The 19,861-nt window shown below is 34.5% G+C and overlaps 1 protein-coding gene across 3 annotated transcripts in view; it reads right to left on the minus strand.

The window, feature by feature from the left end:
- LOC123531845 (5-hydroxytryptamine receptor 1D-like) overlaps positions 1 to 19,861 on the minus strand; it is a 241,177-nt gene that overhangs the window by 83,705 nt on the left and 137,611 nt on the right. For all 3 annotated transcript variants that reach the window (XM_053517050.1, XM_053517048.1, XM_053517051.1), the window contains one exon: positions 15,335 to 15,404. The gene's annotated coding sequence lies outside the window, so the exon portion shown is untranslated. The remainder of the gene's footprint in view (positions 1 to 15,334; positions 15,405 to 19,861) is intronic.

Here is a 19,861-nt window from a genome sequence, read left to right on the forward strand (position 1 = left end):
GTGTTGGCGGGGCAGGGAGGGGGGATCCTGACCCTAAGTGTCTGTGTCTTCATTATAAAGGTATGAAATTTAGTATTAATGGCACATGTCGCAATAAGCAGATATGTGGCTATGACTCCTACTATGTGTAGTTAAATAATTCAACGGAGTTACAGAATTGGGAATCGGGAATATCAAAGTGCTCGGACATCATCATGTTATATTTTGCTATGTTCTTAGAAACCGGAAAACATATATTTAAAACTTGACATAACAATGCCGCCAACAGAATTACAAAGCTTAGTAAGTTCTATCTCAGAGTGGCTCGATAGTATCCTCGCAAAACAACGGGCATTATCAGAACTGTTAACGTTTCGTGGAAAACAGTTTTCCCATAATGAAACAGGTATTTTAAAGAAATAATCTTGCTCAGAGTCTGTTTCTTTAGAATCGCAGAGCCTGAACGTGTTATCCAAGTGCGTAGAAGAAAGTTCATTGAATGAACACTAAAGTAACAGTCGAAAAAGGATAATTTTGTAAACATGCAAAAAATAATAGAATATAGAATATTTGCAATACATGCATGTGCAGTTGTTTCGATCCATTCCCATTAACCGGCACTGAGATACCAGCTTACGTATAAGGATTTAACCAAACATTGCGAAGTCTATGTGAAAAAGCAAAATAGAGTTATGGAACGTGTGCAGTGCAAGTTAGAACACCGCAATAGACAAGTGTGTGAAGTTTCAATCCATTATCATAAGTGGGTACTGGGATACCTGCTTACATACAAAACTTTACAAAAATTCCTAAGCCGAAAAAGGGACACAATTTTGTAACAAGAGGGTCATGATGACCTTGGATCGCTCACCTGAGTAATATCAGCAACATGTTTCAAATGTCAAACTGATGAAAAATATTAAGAAAGTCAGTAGGTCACATTCATAGTCAATGAAATTCAGTTTTACGATTTGTGTGCAAAACTGTGTATGTCATCAAAATTTCAAGGCTGTATCTTAAAAAACAAGAAAGTAGGTCAGTAGGTCAAGGTCACAGTCAAGTGACATCATATTACTTGGGGTCATCAGGTAATTATAATTAAACTGTATTGGAAATAGGATCAGATGATTTTTTAAGTATTTTTCCTATATAACTCACATAATAACTAAGTGACCCCAGTGCGGGGCCTCTTTTAACCCCAGGTGCATAATTTGACCAATTTTGGTAGAGGACTACTAGACAATGCATAATACCAAATATCAAAAGCATAAGTCGTATGGTTTCAGACAAGAAGATTTTTAAAGCTTTTCCTATATAAGTCTTTATAAAACTTGGGACTCCCAGGGCAGGGCCTCTTTTCACCCAAGGGGTACAATTTGAACAATTTTGGTTGAGGACCATAAGACAATGCTACAAACCAAATATCAAAGGTCTAAGTGTTGAGGTTTCAGACAAGAGGATTTTTAAACTTTTTTTCCTATATAAATCTATGTAAAATTTGGGACCCCCGGGGCGGGGCCATATTTTATCCTAGGGGAATAATTTGAAAAATCTTGGTAGATGACCACTAGATGATGCTACATACCAAATATCGAAGCTCTAGGCCATGTGGTTTTGTACAAGAAGATTTTCAAAGTTTTCCCTATATAAGTCTTTATAAACCGTGTGACCCCCGAGGCGGGGCCATATTGATCCAAGGGAGATAATTTGAAAAATGTTGGTAGAGGACCACTAGATGATGCTACACACCAGATATCAAAGCCCTAGGCCCTGTGGTTTTGAAGAAGAAGATTTTTAAAGTTTTTCCTTTCGGTTGCCATGGCAACCAGAGTTCTGCATGGAATTCAATTCTTTGAACAACTTTGAAAGGGGGCCACCCAAGGATCATTCCTGTGAGGTTTGGTGTAATTCTGCCTAGTGGTTTTCAAGAAGAAGATTTTTTTAGAAATTGTTGACGGACGACGCACGACGGACGACGGACATGGACATCAAGCGGTCACAATAGCTCACATTGTCACTTCGTGACAGGTGAGCTAAAAAAAGGAATTCAAAACGGAGTCGAGCTTAAATCTGGGAACACTACCAGCCCTATCCACAGCAGAAATGTTTCTGTGGTCGAATCAGCTTGTATAAAAAATTGTACTGATGACGTATCAGATTACTATCCATGTTATATTACTTTTAGGTTTCAATATCAAATGAGAAGACTATTTTATCTTTCTGATGCATACAGAGTTCTACAAAAAAAAAAAACTGTTTCGCTTGATGTACTTTGGTGAAGGACCACCTAGTATTGGCCCACCGGTTTCAATGAAGATGGCAATAGGTTATCGGGGATAGTATGTCAATATCATTTGGTGCAACATCTATATCCTTCAGTGTGACTTTTCTCATATGTTCATGCATAATTTGAATTGAAGTTTCCATATGTGTTCTCTTTCATCGCTGAATGATAACATGCTAATGATATTGCTAAAAGGACCTCGGATATTTTTCTATTCAGATTGCCTATCCGATTAAGGAAAACTTGACATAGGGATAGACTTCTGAAATTGCATAGTTATGATAGTTGAAGACCATTTCTTGATAAATGCGACTTCATTTTACAAGTTTATGAACAAAAAAGAAGACTTTGTAGACATTTCTCATTCTCTTTTCTATTAAAATATGAACATAAATCATTTTTACGTTTTAAACATCTTTCCCACCAGTGACGCAACAAAATAGTTCACATGCCTGTGTAAATAATTATTATATACGTATGCTGCAAAAATGACACTTGGTCACGGGTGGGAAAGTGTTTAGAATTGAAAAAAAACTACGTACAGGGTGTCAGCAAATAAATTTTAACATAAATATTTGACACTTATTGCATGTATTTCTTAAAACCTTACATATATACACAGTTTATTCATTTTTGTAAATATTTCAAGCACAGAAAACACTAAACAAAATAAATAGGGGACATAGAAAGTGAAGCTAGAAAGCAGACAGATCTTTATAAGTATATCTTATGAATTTTGCAATCAGATCTGTTACCTCTTGACAGTCTAAGTCCATCGATTGAGTGTTATCAGGATTGAGACAACTACATCTGTCATAAGTCAAGAACCAAGCAAGTGGCTTCGACATATTACATATGTGTCTTCAAAGTAAAGTAGACAAAGAAATACAGACGAACTTTTATGGGAATAGTGCCACTTAAGTGCATTTTTTTTACCTTTTGTAGGACACAGCTGAAGCGAACATAGAATGCATTTTAAGAGCAACATTTGTTTTATTTGATCCAGCATCCTATACCCTAACAAAAACTACACCAGACACCATCACATTAACTAACCTAATTGCTACCAGAACTTACACTGACACCCATAGAACTAATACGGACTCGCCCATAACTAACACGGACACCCCCAGAATTAACATCAATTCGCTCACACATCTGAAACTTATTTCGAAGCCAACCGAATTACTAGTAAGGACCTCAAAGAACTAACACAGACACCCCAAGAATATCTATATAAATAAGGTTGATACTAGCTAGTGAAGTTCCACTGATATAAAATGCTAAAAGTAAGGCATCCCTGAACCCGTAGTGGAATAGGCAGTCTCCTGCACCCCTCCGTTTCAACTGAAAAAGGCCAACTACGCCAATGTATAGCCAGCTACACCACTGCATGTATTCAATTATAATCCTCCACATAATGACCGGTCTGTATTGTACATGTGTATAAATACAGTCTAGCAATTGATGTATAGAAAACAAACAATAGAATATGATCAATGCATCAGTGTTATCATGGGCACTCGGGTGGAAATAACTTGAAGTACAGTTAGGGACCAAATGTTTTGTTCCACTCTTATTTTTTCCGTTTCGTTTATTTTGAAAAAATGTCAATAAAACTGATAATCTCTATGGTATCAGTTTATTTATTGTGTCAAAATATTTCATAGTAGACATACCTTAAATACCAATGCTTATTTTAACTAAAAATACACATTTAAAATTTTTCAAAAATATGACCCTTAGTTACAAACTGTTCGAATTTCAAGAAAACGAATATAAAATAAAACTATTTTTGTGACAGTTTGATAGGAATATAACTTATTTATCAGTATTTGAAGCTGTTATATAAAACTATCAGCTACTGAAGTCAAGAAATAGCATTGAACTTAGGGCAAAATCCCTAGCATAATGTCCGATGTCCTTACGTTATATTTTATACCAAATCTATACAGCAATATACTTTTACCATGCGCATCTTCATACACTTGTGAAATCTTAAAACCGTTCATAAAAATATTTGTAAACATTTCTGATTCATACATGCAGATGTAATCCAAAAATACAAGCTAACACAGTGTGTGTGATCTCGCTTAATAAATCATTAGGACATATAATGTATTATCGACTGCTGAGAACGAAACATGATCCACATACTCAAAAGATGTTGCAAAAATAAAACCAGATGTGACGGGACTATAATTCCACTGACAGATGGGAGAAAAGTACATTCATCTCCGATTATTTTCTAGTTGCAAAACAATGATTAATTTATCATTTCAGTTCGGGAAATATAATCATTATAAAACTTGAGAAAATAAGAGCTCGTAGAGCACGAAATGCTCCCCACCACCTCCCACTTTGATGCAATTAAACCTAAACCTTAAACCTACTGACCTAAAAATCAAAAGGGGTAATCTGCTGGTCATGTTCGACCTCAGTGTTATCCGGGACACTGTGACCTTGACCTTTGATCTTAATTACCTCAATATCAGTAGGGGTCATCTGCTGGTCATGACCAACCTCACTATCAACTTTCATGATCCTAGGCCCAAGCTGTTTAAAGCTATCGTCGGGGAACAGTTGAACTGTTCCTGGTCAATGCTGACCTTGACCTTAGATCTACTGACCTCAAAATCAATAGAGGTCATCTGCTGTCATGATCAACCTCCCTATCAACTTTCATCATCCTAGGCCCAAGCGTTCTTGAGGTATCATCCGGAAACAGTTTAACTGTTCCAGGACACTATGACCTTGACCTTTGACCTTAATATCAATAGGGGTCATCTGCTGATCATGACCAACTTCCCCATCAACTTTCGACTTTCATGATCCTAGGTCCAAGCGTTCTTGAGTTATCATCTGGAAACCATTTAACTGTTCCGGGTCACTGTGACCTTGACCTTTAACCTACTGACTTTAAAATCAATATGGGTAATTTGCTGGTCATGACCAACCTCCTCATCAACTTTCATGATCCTAGGTCCAAGCGTTCTTGAGTTATCATCCGGAAACCATTTAACTGTTCGGAGTCCCTCTGACCTTGACCTTTAACCTACTAACCTCAAAATCAGTAGGGGTCATCTGCTGGTCATGACCAACAACCCCATCAACTTTCAGGATCCTAGGCTTCAGCGTTCTTGAGTTATCATCCGAAACGGATTGGTCTACGGACTGACCGACCGACATAACTACCTACCGACCGTCCGACCGACCGACCGACATATGCAAAACAATATACCGCGACTTCTTCGAAATGGGCCAAAAAGAGCACTTCTATATTTGAAATTTTGTTATGTAACTGATGTGTTATAAACAAAGATAAATTATCGCAAACTGTTTCCGATGTTTAACATAAATCACAATATAAAATAGCATCATCACATGAAATAGAAGTGTTGTCGTAGAATATAAAATATCTGTAAGTTTCAAAAAGTACTGAATATTCGTGTATTTTTGTTTAGTTAATTTGCTTGTTTGTTTGTTATAAGATTGATGATAAAATCTAATTACTTACCCCGCTTTGAAAGAGCTGAGAATCTGTGATGATATAGAAATCTCTGCTTAAGTGAGTGCGCATGTCCAAATAGTCTTATAGATTATATAGTTATTCTGAAAAGCATTGAGAGTTGGTAGCGGGGATATCTGATTTTGAAGAGATTTTTAAAAAGAATAATAGAATACCAAATTAAATATACAAAAGGAACGACGGAGTACATGTATCGCTTTCTAATATTGTTCTTTAAAATTTCAACAACAGAATAACAAACACACATATTTGACATTTTTTAGGTAAATTTGGTTTGATCACTAATATTGTTTTACCTTTTTGTTATTGTGTACAGCGGATTTAAAGCAAAGCTGTGTTTATATGTATGAATCTTACATGCCAGAGTTTTTCCTGCCCGAGGAGCAACGGAGAATGGTGAATCGACCTCTAGCGAGGCTTTTCATCTGCTCTGTCGCACGTGTTTGGTTTTTGCTCAACTTTCTACACATTTCCGGAAACAGAAAAACAAACTCCGCTGATTCATTATTTTTGAACTTCGTAATAATATTATAGAGAAAAGTAATTGTTCCTAGGCCCTGAAGATGGTAACATGATCAAGTTAATGAGAATACATCACGGAAATAATAACATTTGTGAGAAGACTAAAAGTTGCATTGACAGATTATTCTGTTTTATACAAACATTGGACCATAACTCAATATGCATTATGATTAACACAGAACGAGAAACATACTTGCATTAAAAGTAACTTAAAACAGGTAACAGTCAAAACTTTCAAAGACAATGTGCCGAGACACAGTCTTGCGTAAGAAACAACGCTATAAGATTCATTGGTGGTAGGTTCAGATGGGAATATCCGGCTCGAGGGTAACTGTTTATGGCCGTAACGAGGCTTTTGCCGAGACCGGTGCACATCGGCGTACGACTTATAGATCCGGGCAATGCCGGGGTGTAAAGAACGGCGTTCATTACGTTAAAATATTTGTGGTAGCATCGATTATCACCCTTTAACAATTTTCCCAAAATCTTTTTTAATCGTTTCTATTGGAGAAATGTTGGGTAACTGCGTCATACCGAATTTGAAATTGGTTCCATACTATAATGTTAATAGTAACTAATTGCCAATTATTAAATCAAACATTTCTATCTCGGAAAAAAATTGATTTTAATGTTTACTGATAACAAATATGATAATAAAACAGATATGAACTACGCAAATTTCTTATGTTTAAAAACAGAATTCCAATTATAGATATATGAGTGTCAGTAACTGGTTTTTGTTATTTTATTGTGTTTTGTATAAATCATAAGGAAACTTGTTTGTGCTCATATACCCTTTGTATTTGAAACTAATTATTTCATAACATAGAGGTTAACATAGCATCGGATTTTGTAGTTATAATAAATAGCTCTAAACTTTAATGACATACAAATATTTTGATCGGGTATGTAGCATGTAAGATCCCTCTAATTATATACCTGTAATTTTTTAAGTGTAATTTCTGTATTTTGTATCCTTGTTAAATACAGTATATCTCAACTACTAGGCACCATGAAAAAGATCGAAATGAATAAAGTAGTAACGAGCAATTAAAACCTTCAACTCTGTCAGCTGATGTACAACTTTAAAATGACGTGCTCTTTGGTAGTAATTGCATAATCAAGAAAGACCTGTATAAAAGTAGCTTTAATAACGAAATCAACTTTAGTTACTGTATTTTATTGACTTTACACAGTGCGTCAAGCATTGTGAAAATACGGGCACAGCTGGCATTTTTCTATTATTATCATTTGTTATCGGTTAAATAACGTGTTAACATACTTTTATGACCCTGGTTATAACATACATTGGATGACCGTGTTTATTTATCGAACATGTCAGAAATAATTATATAACAGCGAATCTTTATTGTAACAAGTATGTAAGAACGGTATAACAGAAATACTTTCAAGGAGTAATCAGTCGAAAGCATATGTATAACAGTTACCAAAGGTAGTTCGTTCCAAAATGTACATGCATGTAAAGGTTCATTAATATAGCTTGGCAGTTTAAGATACCGGCCGTCAAAAGGTGCCGCGGGCAAACGTTGAGGTTTTCACTTGTTTATGTTCTACCAAAGTTAAATTTATTACTCACCAGTTTGCGACAGCTTTTGAGCTAGTTTAAGCCACAGTGCTGGTTACAGAAACGATGTACGCCATATGGCACTGCTTCTCCTTAAATAAACTTCTTTGTTTAAACTAAAAAGTATCTAAAACGGTATTAGCTGTTGATATATAGCAGCAACATTGATTGTCATTAAATGGAGCTTAGACAGTATTAAGGTAACATTCATGTTTAATGTAAAATTGTTCGGGATCGTTTTGTAATATGACATATCCCAAAGCAAAACAAAAATCATTGTTACAGTTTTGTATAAATCACACACAACGAATATCTTCAGAATACACGTATTCTTGTTTATACGTTTGAACATATGAACTAATCTAGTATCATCTTGGGTCTGGCAAACGCAACAACGTCGGACAATTTTGAAATATAAATAAGAAAATCGAAAAACTTTCTGCCAGATTTCAGTAAGAAACGAAATGATAGATAAAATAGTATGTGCACTTTAAATTGCTTGAAATACCTTTTAGCTTTCAGACAAACGGTCGTGATATACATATTTGATATAAAAAGATTTGTACACATGGGTAATATCAAAACACAGTAACAGCCAATGTAAATATCAGCCAATTTATAACCAGACAAAAGACGGAGTCATCATTCTGATTATAAAAGAAAGGAAGTTACAAATTCAGAGCTTTCAACTGTATCTTTTATGGCAATTTTCAAGGCTATATATTTTAGTACATCGTTTTTCTCTCTATGTTCAGTGTGTCACAAACTTGTTTAACCCTTTGCCTGCTGGCGGCAAGTGATTCTGCCTTTGCGACCAGTGCAGACCAAGATCAGCCTGCACATCCGTGCAGTCTGATCATGGTCTGCACTGTTCGCTATTCAGTCAGTAAATTTTCAGTGAACACCCCTTCGAATGATAAATGGTATTGCCCAAATTGAATGATGGACCAGTCCATTTTAGATATTTAGCAGGCTAAGGGTTAATCAAAACAAAAATCACATAAACAAACTAAGCATTAAATCATTTTCTTATCACACTAGAATGCATATCGCTATCACTGAATCCATTATGCCGTACGACATATTTGTATTTTGCTCTGTTTTTTGCAGTAAAATGATAAGAAAAAGTAATTACAACAACAACAACGCATTTAGCAAGTTGATATGTGGTTTTGCCGCTGATTTACCTAAATCATAACTCGGGCTACACCCACGTGCTAGTACAGATGAAGTAGCCCCATTAACTACCTAAAGCCCACAACTGCCGTTTAAAGAAGTCTATAACATGTAAAACAAAGTACTATAATGTAATGTAGCTGATAAAAAACGAGGTCTTAAACAAGGGCCGTTTACTGACGTTGAAACACCTTGTGTCCTGTTTTGCTGTGTACGTACAGTTGCTGTGATAAAATACACGTATGCAATTAATAAGCAAATATATTATACACGTATGCAATTTATAATTGAAAATATGATACTCGTATGCATATAATAAGCAATATCATGATACGCGTATGTAATTAATAAGTTAAAAGTATGGTACATGTATGTATTTAATAAGCAAAGATATGATATACGCTTGTAAATAATAAGAAAATTATGATACACGTATGTAATATGATACAAGTATGTAAATGATAAGCAACGAAATATGACCAAACTATATAAAGGCTAATCCTGTATGTAATATTCATACAATTATATCGATTTCCTCAATTTTGGAATAATAAAGTGATACATCAACATTTTGCTGATGAACTGCTTCATTTATTGTCAGAGGTAATACTTTATTGTAGGCACATACAATCACACACACGCACACACAGACATGCACAACACAACACATTCAATGCTCATTGCACGCATACACATAACTCCGGTACACACACACACACACACACACACACACACCCAGTCAACATATTCAAGGCACATGAAACAAACACAACAAATACATTAGCAATAGTTTTTTTGTTGTTTTTTTTTTTGTGTAACATTTTATGGTTTGAGTATTTGTTTTATAGTCTCTTGTAATTCTGTATAGAATGGCCATTTACTTGTATGATATGTGTATTTTATGTTTGTATCTATGTATGTCATGTAAATGGATGAGACTCTAATAAATAAATAATCAAATCTGCAATGTTTATAGTTTGTTATGAAAGCTGAAATTTTTATTTTCAATTAAGCAATCAATAATATGTCATAGTTTTAAGCTTATTTCTCTTCAATTACTCAAATTAACCGCATACACCAGTGCACTTTTAAGTATACAGAAAATAATGCAAACAAATTAAAGAGGAAATCTATAACTTATCTGCTCTTACGCTTTATCTGTGAAAACAGTTGTCCCCGAGAGACCAACATAAGCTTGCAAACGCGATAATAAAATTCTGGCATTGTTATTTGAATATACGCTGTGACAGAAAGCATTAACGCAGCTCTACCCAATATGGTGTCAAAAATTTCCAGTCGTATGTCCACGGGCAGACAGGCAAATACTGGCCTAAAATGATGCACGTATATGTCATAAAATATTAAGTAACAAAGTTGCGAAAACTTTTAGCGAGTTATGGCTAAATATCATTTACAAACGTATGCGGAGGTAATGGCAGCGATAAAGGATACTGTTACTGTATTTACAGATACGATGAAGGATAAAGGTTTCATTCAATTGCGGTAATTTGAACAAAACACACACTCATACAGCATGGGCATGCTTTTGTAGCGTGTCTCCGGATTTATCTATGAATATATTTTGAAACCTGATCACAGGCGTTAGAGGAACATGTTTGTTTAGTTTACACTATATGGATGTTTGAGTCAAACTTGCCCAACTGTCCGCGGAAATGTATTTCCATGGATCCTTTTCAGTGTAGCTTTTTTGAAACACGGTCGATGGATGTTAAATCTTTTGAAATCATTTTATATCAGAAAAAAACATTCTTGAACGTTATATGAAAACACGAAAACTACGATGGTGAAAAATCGAAACAACGAAACTACGATAGTGAAAAATCGAAATCATTTCGTACTTTCATCTTCGGGGTTTCTTTGTTTCGGCCTTTCAATATCGTGACTTTTTACCATCGTAGTTACGACATTTCACCATCGTACTTTCGACTTTTCAGCAGAGAAATGCAAAACAAACTTTATTTTATTGCAAACCATTCCCGCAGTTGCAAACTAAAATTGGGAAGCGCCAATTTCTCTTTTTATGTCCGGCTGATTTCCTGAGATGAATTTAGATAGCACTATTTGCAAGAGTGCAGAAACATTTAAACAGCATGTTTACAAACGGTGAAAGCAAGATATCACAGTGACTGTAACATTCTGTCAATCTGTAAATCATGTTGCATTACATTAACACGGGAATGCTACTCTTTATAACTTTTAATTGGCTACAGTGGGACAGTTTAACATTACTGCAGGCACATATTTGTAAAAAAGTTAATATCCCCAAATCTAACAGAATTCGTGAACAGATCATTTGGAAGCACAGAACGCTACCGATCAACACAATTGCAGACTCGGTTTTACAGAGTCTAAGGGGAGGGCGCGGGGGTGGGTAATAAAATGTACAACACGCTTAACGCCCGTTAAGCGAAATTTTATAATGGTAAAACTAAATGGACTCCATGATTCAAAAGGACACATACAATAACACTGAGTGCAAATATTGGTAGATTCTACAGCCGTCACAGGGCACTTAAACACTGTTGTTGTGAATCTTTGCGTTTCTATTAGCAACATACAGACTATGTCTCAATTCGACATACCAATCAGAACTCAATTTACTGCATGATCGCTGTTTGTTCTCTGCTTATAACAAGGGAATATTTAAAGTTATGGTGGCGTTTTTCTAATACCGTAGGTAAGCTATTGCACATACTGCTTAGTGTTTCTACATAAAGTTCTCGTTTCTATGCCATATGATTATTAAGCTTATTGAGTTTGACGCAAGACTGACAATTCTAAGTCAAGTCTATTATCAGTTGAAATTACAAACATTGTCGGACGCATGTATGGAAAGACAGACGGACTGGAAAGGGCATATCAAGGTGTTCCGTCCGTAAATATGGCCACAAAAAGACAAACATTGCGTGCAAATATTTAAGATGCAACTGTATATCCTTAATGTTTATGGGCAAAATCACTTCACATAAGAGAATTATAGATGAAATAGGGAAAACTTGATATGCATACATCAGCTTACAAACAGATATGTTGTACTAAATACGTATGTCTTTTAATTTTTTATTAGGTGTTCATCCCCCATTTATCAGTGTTTACTAATGTGACGTCAATATTCGCTAGATTGCCAAATATTAGGTTTTCCTCAGGATACTTGTTTCTGTTTTTTTTTTAGGGAAAGCAAACATTTTCCAAACTACTTCCGAATCTATTGTTAAATCTTTTTTAATTCACACACTTGCCAAAATTTTGTAAAATGGCTCACTTTTGTATGCAGAAAATTGAATATTATTTTTTAAATATGAATCATACTAAATATTAGATTTTTGTGTACAATGTATATACTCATCGCAATATATACAACAAACTACAGATAACAATGAACAACTATGCATGTTAAATAAAGCCATGTCATAAACATTATAACACAAACGATGACACAAAAAAGAGAAATCATCTATTATTTCTGTTGCGGTCCCTCTCTAAAATCACTAACATTTCCGTAATGATTAAAATACTGGCAGCTTATTTTGGGCCTCTACATATTTGATTTTATCTACAGGTTTGGTGGTTTATAACGCTTGTTCAATTTCAAATCAAAGTCAGTTTGACAATTTTATCTTAAATATCTTCTACTCTTAGCAGGGACGTGTTATCTTTTATCGGTCCTGGTGACGGCAACATAATCCCAACATAATCCAGCTACTCAGATGATGTTACGGAAATAAAAACTCACGTGACAGAACTATAATTTCATTGACAGATGGAAAAACAATTTAGCCGTCTCCGATTATTCTCTATTATAAAACAGTCAGAAATCAATATACGTTACGAAGAATACGTGCATTGCAATACTAGAAACATATTTGCTAACGATCACTTGCATTAAATGTACCTTATAGCAAGTATTAACACACTTATAATGTTATATCGACACTGTGCAGAGGCAGATTTAAAGACTAAATTCCAGGACATTGAATCTGGCCTAGAAGGTCAATCAAGCAAAACATAGGCATATCAGCCTACGGTTTCCTGAAGTGTGTCTTGGACAGACGATCCAAACGTTTTACACTGATCTGTCAAAATTATGTTTTATTAAACAATCTTTACTTATGATATTATCCAGGGTTGCTTTATATATATTACAGAAAAGTGCTGCTCTAAATGTGACTAGTCTTTTCGTTTTCTATTTAGCAACGTAAGAAACACCTCGTCGTTTTGTCCTACAAGTTCCAAACAATGACTTGTTTTCTTTTCAAGGAGAGGGGTGTGTTAAGTCAATCGCGCAAAATTTATTTTAAAAAGGAATAAATTAACATTAAATAGTGAAAATACACCTCAGATGGAATGACCTGAAATACTGTACGGAGAAACAGCTGGATGACTGTACCTTATGACGACCCGAACTGGACTTGAAACGACTGATGTAACGGACAAGAGATTCTAGGACAACGACCTAACCACAAGATCAGGGAATATCCTACGACTGATAATATTCATAGAGTGAAATCAATCTATTAGCCGTCTCTACATGTAATAAAAATGACTTTATATGAAATAGGACATAGAATTTAGAGATATGATATAAAAAGCTGCTAACTCCTTTATAAAGCTGACTCCAGTGGGTGGTGTCATAAAACGTCGGAAATAAGAGCAATGTCGTTGTTTCGATTCTAATAAACAGTAAGGACGCAAAGGGTCCTGTTTCTATGAAGTATTGCATGTGAGACAAAAGAACCCCTTATTGTTACGTCGCATCTCAGTGACTTTATCACACATAGGCATTCTATGAATCTTTACGGCTCTGTTGAATTTTAAAGTCCATTTGCATTTCAGAAACTTACAAGTATAGTCGGTGGTCCTTTGAAGGGTCTAACCAAAGAAGCTGCACTTCATAGTTTACATGAGTATCTCTGTGTGGAGCATAAAATACTAGAAGCAACGTTATAATTAAGCTTTACAAGTGGAAACAAAACGACAAAGAGATAAGCACCGTCACATATTAAGTCAATTTATTCGTTTTGCATGAAAGTGACCATTGTTTTGGACTACAAAACTCAAGAGGGGTTCATGAAAAGTGTTTTTTTTTACTTAAAGATTACAGTGATCTGACTTCAAACTGATTCCAAGCTTATGAGGAGTCATTCACTGAGCAGTGTGAATGCCATTTGTTATAGTTGTAGGTCAAGTCTTTCTCAAAACACCGAACGGAAAAGGGGTTTTGTACTTGCAACCATTGTGGCGTTAGTTACTGGACCTCTCGCAAAAGGATCATTTCCAGCCAATTTGGAACGTGTATGCAATTTAGAGGGGCACAGGTAGAATTGTTTTGAAAATAAAGATATTAGGTGGAAAGGAATTTTTATTAGCAGACACTGCAACCACGATCTTTCTCTCACTAACCATTAAGTCAATAAGGGTAATGCAGTGTCCATTAAAATGTGCTTGGGAAGTTTGAGGATCTCAGGCCAAGGGCTTTTCAAGATACAATGCAGAAAATACATTTTGTACTAGTCTAACAGACAATATGACCTTGACATTTGACCAACTTACCTCAAAACAGAAAAGACACATGCTCTGTCCGTGGCAAATGTGCCTTCAAAGTTTGAAAATTAGGGCTTTCTGGGAGCAGGTTTTGTATTAGAAGGCACTATGACCCTGACCTTTGACCAACTAAGCTCATAATTGATACAGGTTATTTATCAACCGTGGTCGATATGCCATTTAAGTTAGAGGATTGTAAGTGAATAACTGCTTAATGCATTTAGCAGAAACGAACAGGTTCTGTACTGAAACTCACTTTGACCCACTAACGCAAAGGCAATCTGGGTAATGTGTATCCGTAGCAATAATCAATTATCCTATCAAGTTTGATGATAATACCTTAAAGAATTCATAAATTATAAATTAAAAAGACACTGCTAAATGAAAGACGTATAGACGACCTGTGACATCATATAATGCGTCTATGTGCGCACAAGTGCAGTAGTGGGTAATATAATAAAGAAGACAGAACTTGACTCTTCATGAAATTGCTTCCTTGAGATTTTTGGCTATTGTATGTTACTCATTCCAATACCTATGGGAAACAGAAACAGCAAAATCAGGCAGATGAAGTGTACAGTTGGGATAAGGCGGGCAATCCACGTGTTAAATGATAGCAACTGTACTTGGCAGCTTCCATCATAACGTCTTTTTGACAACTAGTTACCTAGCTAATTTACAAAGATGATATACTTACAAGAGTTGGTAACATAAATCAAGTACATCTCCGCATTTCAAGTCCAATACGTCCGAAGGGATTACACATCCTGTAATGGAAATAAGAGATTTTAGTGGTCATACTGCTATGTAGCTCCAACAAGAACAGTAACAAAGTTTATAAAATCAAATATCACATGTATTTTTTATGTTACAGCTACTACTAAAAGATAACCAATTAATGATTGTGGGATCATAAAGATCTCAAAGCTCAATGCATAAGTGATGTAACTATAGTTTACCTAGTGCGAAATGTGTACATTCAATTTAGACAGCTTTTATTGCCCACTTTCCTGTAATCAACTTAATTAAGATATTACTTATTTTCGTGACTTCGCTTCGTAGGATATTACCTTGCAAAGTGCTTTTTGACATTGCTTGTTCTTAAAGACAATTTAGAATCCGATATTTCCTAATAATGGTGTATTTATACCCCGATATTTGAAACTTTACTGCAAGATTTGTTTTAAACTTTATAGAACAGTTGTCCTAATTATCGATCGATCGCAAACATCAGCAAAGTACAAAAGTATTTTATAGGCTTTACATACACAGTCGTAGATACATATCTAAAGGTACAATTAAAGAATATAGACTATCTAACAAAGTGGTTTATACAACGACATATATTTGCATTTAGTTATATTTCCTTTTCTGCCTTAACTTTTAGCCTGCTGGCGGCAAGTGATTCTGCCTTTGAAACCAGTGCAGCCAAGATAAATTTGCATATCCGTGCAGTCTGATCATAGTCTGCACTGTTCGCTATCCAGTCAGTAAATTTTTATTGAACACGACTTCGAATAATAAACTATACTGCTCAAATTGAATGATAGTCCATTTCAGCAGGGTAAAGGTTAAAACATGTATCTTGGTTAATAATTACATTCAATGTATACTTTTTATGAAAAAAAGAAAAGCGTTTATTTTCGTATAATCAGATCTTTGAACCAGTAACTATTTTCACCGGAAAGCGAATTACAATTGAACGTGGTGGGTCTTTTTGGCTGTTCTATTTAGATGTTAAAAAGATATATATCCTGACATTTATTTTGATTTTCTGATACTCAGGGAAAACAAACCACGTACATATGATATATAGCAAATTACTGTACAAAATGTAAATTTGAGAAATTACTGCTATTTTTTTGTTTTCTTAAGGGTATACACCACATAGGGACTTCTTTCAAGTCATCCAAGAATTGTTAGCGTCCCACTGTTGTTTATGCCAGTACAAACGCACCAATGTTAACATTCAAGAACATATAATCATTGTATACAGTATTTTGATATTTATAAGTATATTTACGTTTTTGCGCTTAATCTTTGCGCTAGTGGTCTAAGATTTTTAATACAGCAGATTCTTTTTCTAGCGTTTATGCATGTGCAAATTAATATCTATTTGGACGATAAAAATGGTTTAACATATTTCATAAAAGTGAAATTTGAATTTTACAAGCAAGAGACCATATATCTCTGTAATATTGCATGCAAAGATATAATTGAAATATTCATTCATTACTGAAAAAGACATGGGCCTGACAGGAACTGTTCTGTTCAAAAGCTCTGCGTGTGACACTGGAATTTTTAATGAATATTGTTAGAAAGTTTTTAAATATTTATCCATTCAAAAAATTGTATTGACCTGGTAAGAAAGTTTTAAGTCTGACTTTGATAATAAATCTGCATGTTTAGAACATGCACACGACATACTGACTATTTATGGAGGATGTTCTCAAAATAAAAGGACCTATAGGCAAGTCACAAATACATAGTCAAAAATCTAGTTTCCAACAAAAAGAAGATTAATACAGATTTATAACTGATCTGTATCAACCAACCCTAAATAAATTCAGTTAAGTTGTACATGGATCCATATGTGCATATATAATAAGATATTTATGCCAGTTGTGTTAATATATATGAGAATGTTAAATACTGGCGGCGACGAAAAAATTCAATCACTTATCACATTGAGAATTTCCATTTAAAAGTCATTATTTATTTACAAAGTCTGACATCCTTGCTTGGCTTTGATAAATTAACTTACTTTCTGTTCGTCTGAATTGCGTTCTATTGTTGTCAAACTTTTAGGTACATTTGAGAACTTTCGTAATGTAAGTAATTTCTCATTCCTTTATAAATATTGGCGCCACTTAACATTTGTATTGGTAGCTAGCGTATTGTGTACACAAATATCAGCATGTACAGAATATAATTATAAATGGCATGGTTTTGAACTGTATCATATATTTAGAATTTAAAACGATGTAGATACATTTTATATATAGTATGTACAAAGTTATGGTAAAGTGATCTACACAAAGTCATTAGAAGAGAAATACGTTCTTAAAAACATTTAATTAGGGAAAAGCCTTAATTCACAATGTTTTTCTTGCAAACAAGATGAAAGGATATGCATGGTTTGGATAACTGTTGATAGATTCACGACAACTTCTCATGTTGTGTAGTATATAAATAGCGTCATTATACTGAACATTGATTAAAGCTATTGATGTAAGGGTTAGATTTCAACTTGTTGTTTGCTGCTTTCATTTAATTATTTACATAGATTTAATCAAAGCAAGAGGCCGATCATTATCATAATTCGATTCATTAACTTATGACGCTGTTAATAATGACCTACGGAAATTAAATACTTTAGTTTCTTTCCTCTTCCTTCTTTACTTGTTTACCTTTCAAATAAGGTTTTATCTTGACATCGTTACGGCTTGTATTGTGCAAGCAAGATTATATAATAATTTATATACATGCCATGACGACAACGCTTTTGTACTGTACTCTAAATGTCTCTGCTCTTTAGCAAGGGTATATCAGTTAAATATGCAGGAACACATTTACTTTTACTGTACACTGGATATTGTCAACGTGTCGTCAATTTAAAAATTCGCAACTATTTATTATCATTAAACACACTTTAATTCGTTCGCCAGTTCTTATGTCCCTATTGTAAGGTGTATGACCGAACCCGAACTGCTTGTAATAAGACTCTAGTAGAAAAACATATTTGAGCCGTGCCATGAGAAAACCAACATAGTGGGTTTGCGACCAGCATGGATCCAGACCAGCCTGCGGATCCACGCAGTCTAGTCAGGATCCATGCTGTTCGCTTTAAAAGCCTATTGGAATTGGAGAAACTGTTAGCGAACAGCATGGATCCTGACCAGACTGCGCGGATGCGCAGGCTGGTCTGGATCCATGCTGGTCGCAAAGCCACTATGTTGGTTTTCTCATGGCACGGCTCATTTTCACAAATAATTCATCTTGTAACATCAAATGCAAAACTGTATACAATATATACAGTACTTTGCAAACCGTTACTAATTCATTTCTTTGATTACTTGTTCTTGGCGAATGTCAAAGAAACTTGAAGGTTTATAACTAGGCACCTTCTGTACACACTTGATGTTCAATCATTTGAAGGTCAGCACATTTAGTAAGAACTTGCAGTTTTATTATTAGCGCCTTCGAAGTTAAAAGGTTTAAAACCTTATGTAACATGAATTTGAACTATAACTTTATCATTTTTACCGTTTATACGGTAAACCATTTAATATACCCTTACAGCGTAATGTCTGCCGAACAAGTAAGCTTGAATTAATATATACGACAGCTTAAAATTATGAATGAGTCTACATTGTGGTATATTTTTCTCATTTCAGTCTTTAACCATACAAAAAACTTGATATAGAGAGCATTTATAACAAATTTAAATATATATAATAATAGTAAATAATAAATAAATAAATGGTTAAACATTGAAATATATGCATATTCACGCATAGATGAGTTAAAACTATATTTGGTATCTTACCAATCTCTCAAATAATTCTCATATATAACACGTTTCTGAAAACATAATGAAATCTTAGTAAAGTAAAATACCCAGACTGTTTTAGCACGTATCGAATTAGATAACGATCGTATTTCATGTTTAGCAGTAAAATATATAATTACAAACAATGCAAGTTTAATTCCTTTTATCATAAACGTAACTCGCTTAATATCTACAGTTATGTTATTCTGATATCGTGCTTTTAAACAAAACTATGGCTTCCATTAACGTAACCCGCATTAAACAATTTATACCATTGAGCTAAAAGTGCAGTAATTCTACAAAAAGTCCTCAACAAGAGAGTCGAACAAATTAAGCTATTTTGCTGTGTTTCATTGAAAATTATTACTGACGTATAAGCACAACAATATTTCCAAGACATGAGAACGTTAAATGCGTTTTTAATATTATCATATTTTAACTCGGTCTTTGACATCATATGTCTTTGTGTTTTAATATGCCCGGTCATTAACCTACTAGTATCTAGGACAGAAATATGTGACTAAGATTACATCTGGTTCTTGTAAAGCTTAAGATCAAATGGACTTATATAACAATCATCTCAAATGCCATGTAATAAACAAACAACTGGCGCCACATACTCTCTTTTAGCGCAGTGAACAATACATAAATACATGTGAGAGAGTAAATAGG

The sequence above is a fragment of the Mercenaria mercenaria genome, chromosome 11, assembly GCF_021730395.1.
Source record: "Mercenaria mercenaria strain notata chromosome 11, MADL_Memer_1, whole genome shotgun sequence".
Lineage (NCBI taxonomy): Eukaryota > Metazoa > Mollusca > Bivalvia > Venerida > Veneridae > Mercenaria > Mercenaria mercenaria.